This window comes from Falco naumanni, chromosome 5, assembly GCF_017639655.2.
Source record: "Falco naumanni isolate bFalNau1 chromosome 5, bFalNau1.pat, whole genome shotgun sequence".
NCBI classification, from domain to species: Eukaryota; Metazoa; Chordata; class Aves; order Falconiformes; family Falconidae; genus Falco; species Falco naumanni.
Window position 1 is genome coordinate 68,026,893 of NC_054058.1, and position 15,417 is coordinate 68,042,309.

General features: G+C 39.4%; 1 protein-coding gene across 4 annotated transcripts in view; it reads right to left on the reverse strand.

Annotated features, from left to right (window-relative positions):
• SEMA3D (semaphorin 3D) overlaps positions 1 to 15,417 on the reverse strand; it is a 147,995-nt gene that overhangs the window by 116,806 nt on the left and 15,772 nt on the right. Inside the window, exon 1 of one of the 4 annotated variants that reach the window (XM_040595917.1) lies at positions 8,188 to 8,298. The exons of the other annotated variants lie outside the window; for them this stretch is intronic. The gene's annotated coding sequence lies outside the window, so the exon portion shown is untranslated. Of the gene's footprint in view, positions 1 to 8,187; positions 8,299 to 15,417 lie in introns of those variants that run through there. 4 annotated transcript variants of the gene reach the window in all.

The following is a 15,417-nucleotide window of genomic DNA, read 5'->3' on the forward strand; positions in this document are numbered from 1 at the left end:
AAAATCAGAAGACTCTGATTTAGTTGTGATGATCATCCCAGTGTTTTAACGTTAGAGGTATGATGTGTGCTACCTCGTTATTTTACTTTGCATGATAGATTCAAAGAGTGGCTGGGAAATTAAGAGAAAATTGGTCAGAGGAAATTAAGAAAGTGATAGTAGTGGCCAGCTCCAACGAGTGTTTGCTGACGAAGAAAAATACCTTGCTCTGGTCACTGCACAAGATGAGACGTAGCATTTCAGAACTAAATCTTGGGTCAGAATCCAGGAACAGCTATGAACATTGAACCAAAGAAGGTTTTGCCAAGGTGGGCAAATACATGGGTGGGGCAAAAACAGAGCTTAGATCAGTGAAAAAGGAGCCCTCCAGGTTTCACAGCTAACAGTGGCTCAACAACAGTAGCAGAAGGGCTCCCACTCATCGTTCTTGGTGAATACCTCCAGGCAGTAGGATGTAAAAAGCATCCCAGTACCCAATAGTTGGGCAGCTCTGTCACCTTTCTCCCTAGCAAGGCACTCTACCTCTCTCTCATTGCAGCAAAATAAAATTTTGCTGCACTGAAATAGTCAGGTTTTCCCACATCCAGAACATTTACTGCTGTTACAAATGAAATAAAGGGGGTAGGGGGCAGGTTTTACTTTTGTATAAGTCGATAATATATCTTTAAATATCTTCTGTTCTCAAAATTGTTAGGATAAATAATTTAAGAAATGTACTTTAAGATTTACACTATAAACTGACTGTGGAAATAGAGTTATAAGCTCTATTAATCTTCATGTTTCAAGGTATAAGTGCTGTAAAAAGCAGCATCTTGTAATATAGAACTGTAAAATTGTGGAGATTTATGCCTTCCATTGAAACATCTCGTCTTACCCGCTCTTGGTGCCAGAATGGCAGACTGGATGAGCTACTTGTTTATTCCAGGCAGGAGTTTCCTCAACTCCTGGACTTTATGTTAAGACATGATGAATATCTTACTCCCACCAGAGAATTCATACTCTCATGAAGTCAATAGGTCAGAACTTGAAACTCACAGCTTCTGAAAAGGATTCCTTATTTGAGTTTGTCATATTCTAGTGGATTAGTAGACAAATATAAACACTAAAAAAACCTGTACTTTATATACCTCATAACTATACATCATACATGCATAGTCATTAACTTAAGGGCCTGTCAGAATTGAACTTCTTTAGCAATATCCCACATAGGGAATCGTGAGGAGTGGCAAATGTTCAGATGGGTTACATCTCATAGCAATACTACAGTGAGCCCTATAGAAATACATTCCTTCCCTTTTACAACAACAAATTTTTAAATCAGTATCATAAGGTGTAACTATTCCAAAGGATCATATTAGTTATATTTGCTTATTTAGAATTATAAATTATTTAGTTCTTTGGATTCTATCTATCAAAAGTCAAGTTTCAATTTAGTATCTGCAGTGGATCATAGTAATGTAATGACACTTCTGTGATTGCCTGGTGAGTTTCAGAGCTGTTTCAAAAGAACACACAGATTCAAAAGTTCCATGACTTTTTTTATCAAAAACTAACACTAAAATGATGATGGAAAACATTACACTTTCTGGAAAAAAAAAATCCTCATTAAGTTTTAAAACAGAAAAGTTACACACCTCCTTTTTCAATTACAAGCTTCTTTTAAGATTTTCCAAAGGTAGCTACAATTTGGCTTTGATCTTACTATTGCAAAGTGCCAGAAATACCTAATTACAGCAGGGAAAATGTAGTATACACACATATGTATGTGTTTGTCTGCAGTCTGCATGAGCAACTGAAAAGTATCCAACATATACACACAGCAAACCACATAATTAAAATTAATTTTATGCAGAGTAAATTTGTCTTTAAAGTAGAAGATAATGGAAGGATAGCAGAGACTTCTCAGTACTGAAACGTAATGCTTTATTTAATGAGTAATCCCTGGAGCACACGGATGTTTACCTCACTCCGGGCAAGCTCAAGTGCAGGGACAGACAACTATAGTACTTAGCTTTCAAAACAGCTGTAATGCAATGACATTCTTTTATGGACTTATAGGCTGCATTTCTGTGTTTTCCTCCATGCCAATATGACTTTTGACTCCCTTAAATGGCTAAAAAGTACCAGTATGTTCAAAGTTAGAATGCCTGAATCTGGATCCACAAAGCACTAGAGACTGGTAAAAACTGAAACCTATGTCTGAAGTCTCTCCAAGTTTGGCAGGTACTCGTCTGAATCCACTCTGCCTTCAGAAAAATAAAATAATAATTTAAAAAGAAAAGACAGACAAGATTTTGCAATACAAAAACCAGAATACAGTTAGGTTGCATTGTTTCTTAGATGACTAATGGGCTGGATAGCAGACATTAACGTGACCTATTGGTTGAATATGATTCAGGAAAAAAAAATGTAGACATAGGCTGTAGTTTAATAGTAAATGTTGGCAAGTGGCTTCAGAGAGTCTCCAAGTTTTGCTTTTGGAGAACAGCAAAAGGAGAGGGAATATTTCTAAAGCTTCACTTTCCACCACTTTTCCACCACTGCCTCTTGTCAAAGTGTAGGGCGCAAAGTTGTGAGACTGATGTTTGGCAAAAGCACAGCTTAAATTATGAAGAAAAAAGAAAATCTAATGCATGAATCGGGAGGTACAATTGACATGGAACCTCTCAATATAACATTAGCTTTCTTTCAGCTATGTTTTAATGTTTCATCATGTACACAGGACATAGATTTCATTGCTTTGGTCAGTCCTGCAGACGCTATTGAGCACCTTCTTCAGTGTGGTGACTGCACTTCTTCATGTAATCTGTGAAAGCTGAAGGCAGTACTTCAAACTGTTCAAACTATTTTCCAGGCTTTTAGACCCTGTATAAAGCTTTTCTGTAAGTTCACATTACTAGGTAAGGAAAGTTTAGTATAAACAGAGACTATACACTGTACTGCTTTGTAATGTGTGAACTCTATAATCTCAGCAATGCTCACTTTTCTGTATTTCTTTCAATGTATTTGATCTAAACTTTTGGTTGCTGATGTAAAAGTGGTTTTAAAGTGATCTGCATTGTTGTTATATCCTTAAGAGTCTAAGGAGATCAGTGATGTAATAATCACATAAAAGTAACTTGTGCATACTTAGATATAGGTATACAAGGTATGTATATGTGCCCTGTTCTGTAGGGATTTATTGTGATTCACAGCACCTGAGCATGAGTTTCCAGCTTATTATGATAGTATTTCTCAAATATTAAAAATCAAGTACATTTGAGAGGCTTTAAAAAAAAAAATAAGTAGAATGTACCAATCAGTGGTCATCTATATTTTTGTTGGCATAGTTCTGTTTTTCACACAAGATACCTTTGATATCAAAGCATGGCTGAAATAGTAAAATTTTTTCAAATACTTATCTCTCTTAATGATAACTACAGCTGTACTCAAAACCCGCTGCCTTTGGTATTACTTCCGTTCCCACAGGAATATAAATCTCTGAGAGGCAAGGGCTGAAAAAGGTATTCTTCTCAGGCACTGGAGAAACACACAGCTTTGTTCTTTTGATGCTGCATAACAGAATTATTGGGGTAACATGCTGAAATATAGGTTCTTTTTATTATTTTTTTCCCCTGAAGCTTATCTACTGTCACACTATTGATCTGAAAACAGGCCAAAGGAAAATCAGGAAGAGAGAACCAACACATTCAGGATTCAAATGCTGTCATTTGGGCCACTGAACTTCTTCAGTGAAAGCCATTTAATCCAAGGCATGGGAATATTGAAAAAGGAACATTATGAAGAGTCACTACTGAAAGCTGGTTGCTATCTGTTTGAGATCACAGAGGATCAAATCAAATACGAGATTGTCTTGTAGATGAGGTAATAATATACCTAGTGATCTTGAAATGTGTTCTTTAAATATTCATATTTCTACATTTTGTTTTAAAAGGTGTGCATTTAAATCCCATAGGTAATTGAATGTTTAATTAATATTATAAAAATATAATATGAAATATAATATTATAAAATAATAAAAATAATAAAAATAAATTTTAAAATGAGATCTAGTCCACCCTTGAACTAAAATTATTTCTTTCATTATGGTAATGCCATGGGTTTTTTAAAACCTAGTGTCTATATTTGTTTAATTTAATTCATAAATCCCTGGTTATCACTGCAATTTTACTCATACATATGTTATCTAATGTGTGTTGCCACAGCCGTTTGATGTGTATTTCCAAAACCAGAAAAAAGCTAAGCCCTAGAGATGCATCACCACCTCTTGCAGAAATGTCACTCATTCTATGAATAAAGCATAAGCTTAGAAAAACATCATCACCCAACAAACAAATAGCATTTGCTGAACCAAATACATGTGTCTGGAATTGTGCTCCCAACCTAATTGGAATCAGGCTCTGGTGCAGGACGCCGCAGTTGAGAAATCCTTCAAACTGGTCATGCAGAGTTCAGCGCCCTGTGCAACGGCAATTGCTTAACTCTGGGGGCAGGAGGCATCTGCCTCAGCTCAGAAACCAGGCTGGGAAACAATGCCAGATCAACATTTCAAGATCACTAGGTATATTATTACCTCATCTACAAGACAATCTCGTATTTGATTTGATCCTCTGTGATCTCAAACAGATAGCAACCAGCTTTCAGTAGTGACTCTTCATAATGTTCCTTTTTCAATATTCCCATGCCTTGGATTAAATGGCATTTGTCAAGGACAACCTCGGCAGCTTGAGGAAGCCAGCGAGGACAGGGACCTGAGCGGTGCTGCCTGTAGAGCAGTTACGTGCCATTGCAAAGGGCGAGCACTAGTCTGTAGGATAGCTGGGGATGTTGTGCAGTGGAAGAGCACTGCGGGAGATGAAGGGTAAATAAGACCAAGAAAGGATGAGGCCTCCTGAGCCAGCTCGAGGCCAGCACCTCTTCCCATAAGTGCTGCCCCAAACCACCACTGCATCTGCCTTTGGCTGTGCCAAGCTGGACCGGTGCAAGCCTACACCTGGGAGACCATGGTGCTTGGTACGGGAGGTATTATTGCCTCTTGTTAGTCTTCCTTTCAAAATTGGAGGAACATCTAGATGAAACAGGAATTATTCATTATCCACATAGTAAAAGTGGAATGGGAGCATGCATACCCACAGCTGGTGGATTGTCTTATCCAAGGAGATTATCAAACTCACTCACAGGACACCCAAGCCCTCTATGCTCGTGTTTAGAGCCCAATTCTAAACTGATGGTTTAATCTAGAGAACTACTGCTGCAAGACAGTAAGCTATGGCTCTTTGGTATATCCAAAGACAGAAAAACAAAACAAAACAAAAAACCAACTAAACAAAAACCCACAACTGATGGAGCTTAGTCACTCTCAAAAAGCCTATTTTAATTTTTAAAATCCAGTAGGTGCAAGTAATGAACTACAGGATGCATTGATGGGGTCTGGCCCAGCCTGATATCCAAGCTGGTGGACAGAAAATTTCAGAACTTTGCAACAACCCCTCTCCTTCTTTCCTGCGTGTCAGACTTAACCCCGACCCTGAGTGTATCTTCTAGTTCAGCCTTGTCCAACAAGTGGTTCCAGACAGGATGTTGCCTGTAAAACCCTTATGCATTAATTCCACTAATTGGAGCATTCAAAAGAAAAGCAGAGCTTCCAGAAGGGGGCCGTTGGCCTTTCCGACAGTAACATGCCATCTGCCACAGCCAAGGCTGGGAACTCATGCGTCAGCGAGGTATTGAGCTAACATGTCTTCACAAAAATCATTCAAGCCCATCAGCCAAACCGTGGACCTTGTTTTATACTTCTGACAGCCCTGTTCAGCCCTGTTGGGCTGGACTTTGCTCAGTGCCGCTGCCGGGAAGCTGCAGACCATCTCTGTGAAGAGCACTTGCAGAAGGATGTGGAGGAAGGAGCACTTCAGGCTTGGTGAAGTAGGTTTAATGGAATTGCAAGTGGAAATGGGCTGAGCTGATTGCCCTGTGTGAGTTGACTATAGGAGCAATACCCAAGCAAAAGACAATCTAACGCACACAACTATCACAACAAAGCCAGCTCCAAATGACATCTGACAAGGCAACATCCTTTTAAAAAATCTTCAGGATATTAACTGCATATTTGTGTGTTGTATTAAGAAGAATAACGTCATGACAACAGTTCAAATTAGCACAAACAATAGGCCAATAAATACAATTCTAGTGCTTTAAAATCATTAAATGACCATTTGTTCTTGCATTTATGTTGCTTCCAAATACTGGCAGAATTCCTTCAAATAAACAAACAGCTCTTTTTTTTATTATTTTTTAAAGATTACATGTTGGCAGTAATTTAGGCAAATCTGGACATTTGTTCCAATCATCTGAGGTGAAAAAAACAAAGGCACATCTATCACATTGCGTTTTCACTTTTAGAAAGCCAAAACAAAGGGCCTCCAGGGAACAAGAAGTTTAATTATAAACTATCACTGCAAAACAAGATAGATTCTGGGACGTAGCTCTGGGAAGACATTCAATACACTATGCCAATATAATCTGAAATGTATTTTTTATATCTTTTTTAATTTTAATGTGGGGCCATGGTTCTTTTTTGGTGTAAAAGGAAAAAGTCAGCACAATAGTGACCAATTACAGAGGCACAAAGTTTGTTGCAAAATAATGTCCATAATATACCTAGTGGCTCTTCAGAAGCACTCACAAGGATAGAAAATCACAAGTGGTGTCATTGATTAGCAGTTCACTTGTTTTTTTTTAAACTGTGCACTAAATTTGTGCTGTGCAATACTGAGAAGAATCATAGTGTAAAACTTAGCCTTCTCTGCAGTTTTCAGTTTCAGTTCCTATAGAGCTTTTTATAATTGTTATATCGTCACAGCAGAAGCATCTTAATTAAAAACAGAATTACACTCATATTTTTTTTTCCTTTTCACCCTCCTCACCAAGAAAAAGTAGGAAATATATTCCAGAATCTTTTGTTTGAAATATTTCTTAATCGCACATGATGCATCAAATAGTTGGTTCATTTCTGTCCACAGAAAATTCCCCTAATAGGAAAATGTGTTTGTTAATAAAAAAAAAATAAATTAAAAAAAAAAAAAAGAAAGAAGTTGTAACCCTCCTACAATGTGACAAGACTATTTAATAAGGGTACATTTTAGATTTCCATCATGTAACAGAGGAAAATGAGTTATGTCAATAACACTGTCAACAAGGTCAAGCCCCATGGGAATCCCTATGAATTCCTTCTAAAATCCTGTGTAGATCTGTAAACTATGTCATGATCTTACCCACCACATCGGTAAAGCATGGAGCTTTTTTTAAACAACTGCACACTGACAGCCTAATTCTGTTTTCACAGAGATGAACTGGATCTCTGGAAAGGCATAGAGGTGTCTCATAACATGAGGGGCATCCATCAGGCAAATTGATTCTCCTGAGCAAATGAGTTGCAGGAGTGAACGTAAAAGCTTTGTACTGAATCTAATGTAGAGAAATAAAACCTGAAGATTCCAGGTGCTAAAATCTACACACATTACAGATGAATGCTAACTTACCTTTTCTAAGAAGATACATTTCTACTTAGATCAAATATATAAATTGGTAAGGATACTATTACCTATGGGAATACTATTGCCAATGTTCAATATCTTTGAAGATTTTCAAGCTTCTTTAGATCATACAATTTCTAAACATGATAATGTGAAAATGCAATATTTTTTCCCCTAAATGGTGATGATCAATACTTTAGAAAAGCTTACAGTTGCATGTATTGATTATCTGGTAAATCATTCTCATTTTCCTTCTTCATTCTTTTCCCAGCAATTAACTTCCTTGTATTTTACTGAATGTCTTCACATTTTTAGTGAAAGTAGCAGAGATCTATAATAAAGATTCATTACAAAGTCTCCACTGTGGAGCTGTATGAGAGTAATGCAGAGAGTAATCAGTATATTGGTATATTGGCACTGGAGTTGCACTAATTAGGTAGAAAAGGATCATGACCATCACGACCCTGTAATACTGGTGATACTTATGTTCACTAGTACGAAAATATTATATTTATTGTCTTAGTTCCAGTTTGGAATTGTCTTGACAGAACTATTAGTGAGCACATTCATTCAGATAATTTGAACAAAAGAAAAGCCTGTCTTTAAAAAATTTAGTGTAAAAATAATTGACAATATCTCTAAGGTTCAGACTCACCTCCATTCCATTTAGGTACCTGAAAAATAGAAGCCGGGTCACTTGAAGCTACTTGAACAACCAACAGAGAGAAACGGCAAGCACCAGAAAGTGAAACTACCAACCTGAGCCGCTAAGCCCCTTCTGCTGACTGTGGTTAAGTATCAGATCCTATATGAGAGGAATAAATGTAGATCTATGCGATCACTTCTTTATCTGTTTGGCTATACCCAGACCAAACAAATGCTTCCAAAACCAACAAAAAACATTACTAGCACAAGCACTTTTGTTTCTCCAGTTCCAGGTCTATGCATAGTCACTCCCTACATAACACCCTTCACTGTGTATCATTTGCTGAACCATCATAAAACCCCGACATGTCTGAGCAGGGTCCCCTGACATAGGAGGTAAAGGAATGAGTCCGTCCGGTGGCTGGGTTATCCTCCTGCTACTGAAAGGGGAAAGTACATTAGCAATGCTAGGTGTACATGTCCTTATTGCAATGGTGTTCTCACTTGAGAGGAAACGAAAGAAAATGTCATGCTACGCGAAAGGGATTCCATGATAAAAAGAAACAAGGCCAAGAACTGAAAAGTTACAAATGGCAGTGCTACAGCTGGAATGTGATGGCAGACAATGGGAGCCTGCCTCTCACAGCAAGCCTGCGAAGCAAAGGGAAAATATAGGCAATGTTTTACTAAACTAGTATAAAAATATCAAGACAACATTTCTACTTCCTTGATGTCTTTTTCATTCAGTGTCCACCGTCTGCAAGAATGACCCAGTGGTTCTGAGGAGCACATGCTTTCTGATTGCATAGCTAAAACATGCAGCCTAGTGCATGTTCATCCAAGTAGGAAGGAATGAAAGTGCAGGCAGCCATCCTTTGGGATGCTGGTAATGAAAGCACTTGTAAGTTACTTCTCAGTGTTTCCAATGGAGGGGAGCACGGCTGCAAATCACTGAAAACTGACACATCGACATGTCTGCTAGTGCTTTACTATTGTTATTAATCAAAATGAAAACATTATTTTCTTCTGTTTTCTATACAGATATACTCTCTGTATTTGAGTAGTTAAAGAGAGGCCTGATTAGTCCTATATGCTATGAAGGGTTATATGCCTGCCTCGCCTTGTCTTCCAAAGCACTGAAGCGTTCCCATCAGTGGCTGCGGAAGAACCAGGCTAGATGATAGAATTGCCATGTCAGGTTCCAGAAATCTTCTGAAAATGTGACAGAATATTGCTGTCCTGGAGATACAAGAAATGGGAGAGGGAAATTGTCACAGTCATAGACTAGAAATGAAAGGTATTAAAAATGAAAAATCTGTTTCCTCTCTCCCAAGGTTTTTTATTTACAAAGCTTGTAATTCTTTTCATTTGACATATATATATATATATATATATATTTGCAAATGTAACTGAAGTAAACTGATTTTTTAAAAAAAAATTGAAAACCTATTGCTACCTTTTCATAAGACCCCATATTAGTTAAACCATCCGTGTCTAGCTTCTGATGCTACTTCTGTCGCTAGGATCTGGGTAAAGAGCAGAGCAACTTTCTTCTGGAAAGTCCCAGGACATTTCACTTCATCTTCTACCTCATGCTCTGGGTCTCACTCACATATTTCAGTTTCTCTCCCTGTGTGGCCATACTGGGAGCGCTCACAAGCTAAACCCACAGGAAAGAAACAGAGAAGAACAGGAACCGCACAAGAGCCTGCCCGGACAGATTGAATAATGCTCCCAATTTGTTAAGCACTAAAAGACGACCGAACTTCCTCAGTGTTATTGTTCTATCGTTCTTTTGAAATCATAACTTAATGCTTTTATTCTTTAGTAGTAGTGCACTGAACATAGTAACTGAATAGTGAAGCATTAGAAAAAAGTTAACATAAATATATAACAATAATAATGTAAATGTACTGACATATGCTTATAATTATTGTTACAAATGCCTTTTGGGAAGGCCATATCAAGTCTTTAAAAATTCATCTTTAACCGTGGCCCAAAATTCAGGGTTCTGTTAAATACATTCAGCGTGAATCTTTCTGAGTCTCCATGTGAAGAAAGTATAGGCTTTCAAAACAGACCGAGTCTGGCCATAACACACCAGGATCAGAGACATACTTCTGCAGCAAGGGAAAGCACTTCAAACATCAGGGTGCCAGTCTGTCAGCACTTATCACTCAGTGGGTTATACTATCTCTCCTGCAGATTCTCCTTCAAAACTTATACTTCATCACACTCCTGACCTTGCTGCATGTGGTCCCGTCAGCAAAGTTCAAGTCTGTATCATGTAAGAATGGAGAGTTTATTCACCGCTTCTCATTATCATCTCAGAGCTTTGTTCATTGTAAGCCAAAGGTATTTACTCTGCAGTTTTGGGGGGGTGCGTGGAGGAGGAAGGGGTGAAGGAAAGCCTAACCAAGAAAATGTTATGCTGCAAAGAAAATGAGCAAACATCCACCCGTCCATGAACAAATGGTTGTTGCTTCTGCGCCTGTTTGGAGTGCAACTTTCCATCCAAAAATGGGATGGAAACTGAGTTGGCCAGGCCATATTGCACTCCAGCTAATAGTGTTTCAGATCAAGAAAAACAGGCAGGACTGCATCACCCTGGCCTACATCGTACGGAGTCTTTTTTTTTTCCCCTTTGAAACATTCTATTTGCTGTTCAAGCCAAGACAAGAAAAGAAACATGTTTAACCTTAAGGGTCTGACTTAAGCCTACAAAATTAAATAGCCAGGGCTGAAGTGAGGCAGGTTTTACATTTCTTAAGTAGCTACCCTTTGTTCCTTCCTAAACGGTACAGTTATGGTCAGGGAAAGCATTGCAAGCTGCAAACAAACAGGCAAGAGCAGATTCAACTGCCTTTCTTTGCACTGAAATCTATGCAGGTCATGGCCACATGGTACTAAATACTCTACAAATAAAGAGCAAGTGTCAATACCTTCCCTGATGAGCTTACATCTAAGAGAACAAAACAAACAAAGGATAGGTGGAGGGAAAGCCTGTGTAATTACAGGAATATGGTACAGTCACCCCCAGTGCAGCTCTGACTTGAGCTTCCAGACCCCAAGCCTAAGTCTGCAGCAATACATAACATATGCCAGGCACTACCTGCAGATCCTGAGGCAGAATAGCGCAGCACAGCTTCTGTCCATACAGCTGAAACCTCATTCCCTTCAAAACAAAGTGGTCTCATCGATACTGACTCCTGGGAGGCCTCCGCATCCCCCCAGCTCATGGTAAGGCAATCTGGAAACACACTAGTAGACAAGAGCGAAAACCAGCACAGTGAACATGGCTCATCATGAGCTATTCCAGGCCAATGCTGTCTTTTGGCCTTGTTCAACTTGCAAATACAGATGTGACTCACCTGTCTCCCCTGCGGTCTGCTGGAGGGTCCCAGCACCCATAAGGGAAATGTGCCACTATTGCCACCAGCCAAGCAAGACAGGCAGTCAGTGACACAGCCAGCAAAGCATCCCATCAAGTTTTGGCACTTAAAAAATACTGTCCTTTATTGTGCAATTTCTGTGGAAAATACGAGACATGGCAAAACCATGCCAAATATTCCAACAGTGTGAATACAGATGTCCAAGTCAGGCTAACAGCACCATCAGAAATTAAAAAGGGAAGGAGGTTCTAGGTTTTGTGAGGGTATAGGCAGATAATTTACAGGTGAAATCTTTGAAATTTAGCTCTGGTTTTTTAAAAGGTTGTGCTAGGCTAAGACATCAGCTGGATTTTCATGATCACTGAAAATCTCTTTTCAGAAAAGCTCTGATGAACTTGGAAAAAACCAGCAAAGAGCCACTATCCACTGCAGTGCACACAAGTGTCCTCCTACAAGACCCTTCTCAGTGGCATGTTTTTAGAGCAGAAGTTCACTGACATCTCCACAGATGTTCTTAGTTCACCTTCCATGAGACACAGACCTCAAAAAAGAGAGGCAATAAAAGCCACGCAGGCAGCACTGTGACAGGGAGGCACTGCTGACCTCTGCTACTTGTCATGGCCCTCGTGCCACATGTCACCGCCTCTTCCATTCTGCCAGAGCACCCGTTCATGGAGTCGTTCTCAGCTGCAGTCAGCGTGGGCCAGTTGACTTTAAACACCTTAAGTTCAGTGTTGCTGTATTTGCTGGAAATGGCTCTGCAAGACTGAGGACAGAAGGCTCATGATGAAATGAGAGGGGAAGTGGGAAATAAAACTTTTAGGATGGTAGGGTTGCAGACAAAGAAGGATATGTGATGAAGCCCTTGCTCTCTTCCACCAAATGCTCAGCAGAATGGATGAATAACTGATTGCACTTAAGAAACTAGCAAATTATTGCTAGCATCCTCTCACCATATTCAGAAGATGAGATGACTAATTATTTTTTTTTAAATGAAATCAATTCATGAGAAAGAAAAACTAAAACAAATAAATAATCAGCACAGATCTTGGAAGAAAGAGTTTCAGGACACATTTTATGGCAAAGAACAACCCTTCTGCCATCCAGCTGTTTGTTTTGTTTTAACAATTCATGAGAGTTGAGCTTCTGCAGCTTCTTTTGTTTTTCCTATTCCAAAAGCCTTGGGGATGTTTCTCTTTTAATTTTGAGTCCACTCTTGAGCTGGGAATTCCTTTCCCAACATGTAAGTGTGAATAATATGAATGGAGATTGGGAACTGCTTACCTCTTCTCTTGCTGCTCAAGTTATTTGCCTAACTCTTCCTGAGAACCATGAAAGAAACCTTTTTCTCTTCAAGGGTTTATTTGGGTCTGTGGAAACCAAGCACTCTTACTCTCCCTACATGCATTTATAAGTCTTCTGCAGAACTGAAGGACTTTGTTCAGTATAAAGAAACTCGAAAATCAGGAGCCACCAGTTAGTCTGATACAGAAAGAATCAGGGGTCTGACTTGCACTGTTCTCAGCACCTGCACCTGCAGGGGTACTGGACCTCCAAAAAGCTAACAAAAATAAATTGTACAATGCCACTGAGAAGACTCCCTCTTCCAGTCTGGGCAGAACAGCAGGAAAATGACCATCACAGCTCCAGCTAAAAAACAGAAGACTAACATGCTACAGAAAGCAGATAAATAAGGTTTGCCTTTGTTTTCCTGTATGCGTACATTGTGCCTACAGACACAAATTTAGATTTAATAGGCCAAATCCAACTCTTTGACGTTAAGGGAAATGCCTCAGTCTCTTCAGTCACATTCTCTTTGGTGTACTTGCTCATGTCATTTATGATGTGACATAAAAGCACCCAGCAAGCTGTTATACTCCCTTCAACAAACAGCCACCCAGATGCTCAACAGCCGTGACAGTGATGATCCCAAATCAAATCCTATGTTGTTTTCCTATACTAAACACCATACATTCCTGCAGCACCATCAGTGAACAACGAGGGTAATTGGCTCCAGCAGCCACCAGCATGGAACCCCATCCTGGTCCATCATCATAGAAGCTGGTTCAGCAGCAGAGACTGGAGATGCCACCTCTGCTCCAAGTTTGCAACAGCATGTTTTTCCAAAGGCAAAGGGGAAGGGAAAACAAGAAGAAAGAAGGAAAAAAAAAAGTGAACTAAATATTTTGGACCAGGGTTTGCTGTCAGAGATGCTGCTTTCCAAGGTTTGCTGTCATCAATAGCCCAATGTCTGCAAAAGCAGTTAAAATGACTTAAAGAAATACTGCAGTTTCTTCATCCTAAATTTCATCATCTGAAAACGAGGTGTCAGTTCATCTAGTTCCCGTTGTCAGTCATTGGAGAGAAGCAGGCACTTCAGGGACTGATTACTCCCAGCCATTACAGACTTTTTGGATGGGAAGCCTAGTTATCTCCATCTCTGCTGATTAGACAGAGAAACTATATGACCATTTTAGTTAAAACACTTAGATCTTGCCCTTTGGAGCTCTCGACTGGGGTTACCAAACAGACATGGAGCTCCAACAGGTGTAGTCAAGGGTAAATAGAAAAGTACTTGCATAAAGGGAGGTGGATCAGGGGTCTGAAAACAATAACTACAACCAATTTCTCTTGAAAAGCATCTGAGGATTGGTGCTGCAGGTCCAATGCTTAGCTGTCACAAGAAACAAATCCTCAGTGACCATGGACTTGTCAATTTCCACAGTCCAAAGCTGCGTCCACAGTCAGCAATCCCATTAAATCAATTGCAAGGAACAATTATCTACAACTACGCAAGAGCAAATCACCACACCTTCGTGACTCCAAGCTGAATGAGAATAGTAAGACCTCACTTCTGAGGTACATCTTTGTTTTCTATTGTATTTCTTAACTTTCTTCTGAAGAGTTTTAACTCCTGCTCTTTGCACAGAGTGTGTGCCTCTAGTGAGGCTCTGAGTGCAGGAGAACTTTACAACAAAGGCTATAATACAGGTGATAACAATATCCATTTCTGTTGTGTGTTGCCCTTGCACACCTCAAAAGCTGTCAGTATCGCTCAGTTAAATTGTTTTGCTTAACGTGATCCTACCTGGTGTAACAGGAACAATTGGTGCTGTGTCAAGAGAGAGGAAGCTGCTGCAAACCCCTGGGTTATTGCAACTGCTGCTGCAGCTGAAATTCAGTCTGATTGCTCCACTTCAAAATGTTTGACTGTTTTTTTTTCTATAAATCTTGGAAAGCTTCCAAAATAAACCTGATAAAGTCCTGAACATCACAAAAGATGCATTCTTCTCCGTACTTGTAAATCATCTTTGGCACACTTCCCAATTTTCGTAATTACAGATTTCTCCCAAGCTCCCTGAACACTGCCCAGAGATACAAGGCTTTGTATGATCTGTCTTCTAATTCAGAAAACTACAGCAAGCTATTGCATGAACCCCACATTAGACAGTAAAGCAATTCAATACTAAAACACTTTTTAGGTCTCTGTATGGTTTTCTTGACAGATGTTACGCTGCTGATCTATTTTTATATATCATTTATACTGGGATAGTTTTTAAAAAAATCCCCAGTCAGGAGCAGGACCCCATAGCACTGCACATACTATGAAGGAGGATACAGAGGCTGTCCTTCTTGCAGCTTATAGTCTAACGATGTAATGAATGATGCTTGATGGATAATACAGTCAGAGGGAGCAAAAAGTGAGACACTTGTTAATAATAACAGCAGCAGGCAGAGCACAACAGCTACTTTGCTGTATATAGGCAGTGTGGTGCTCCTGTCACTGTTGTCTGCTTTCTCCGTGTCCTTTGTGTTTTGCAACCTGCAGTGACCTGTGGACAAGCACT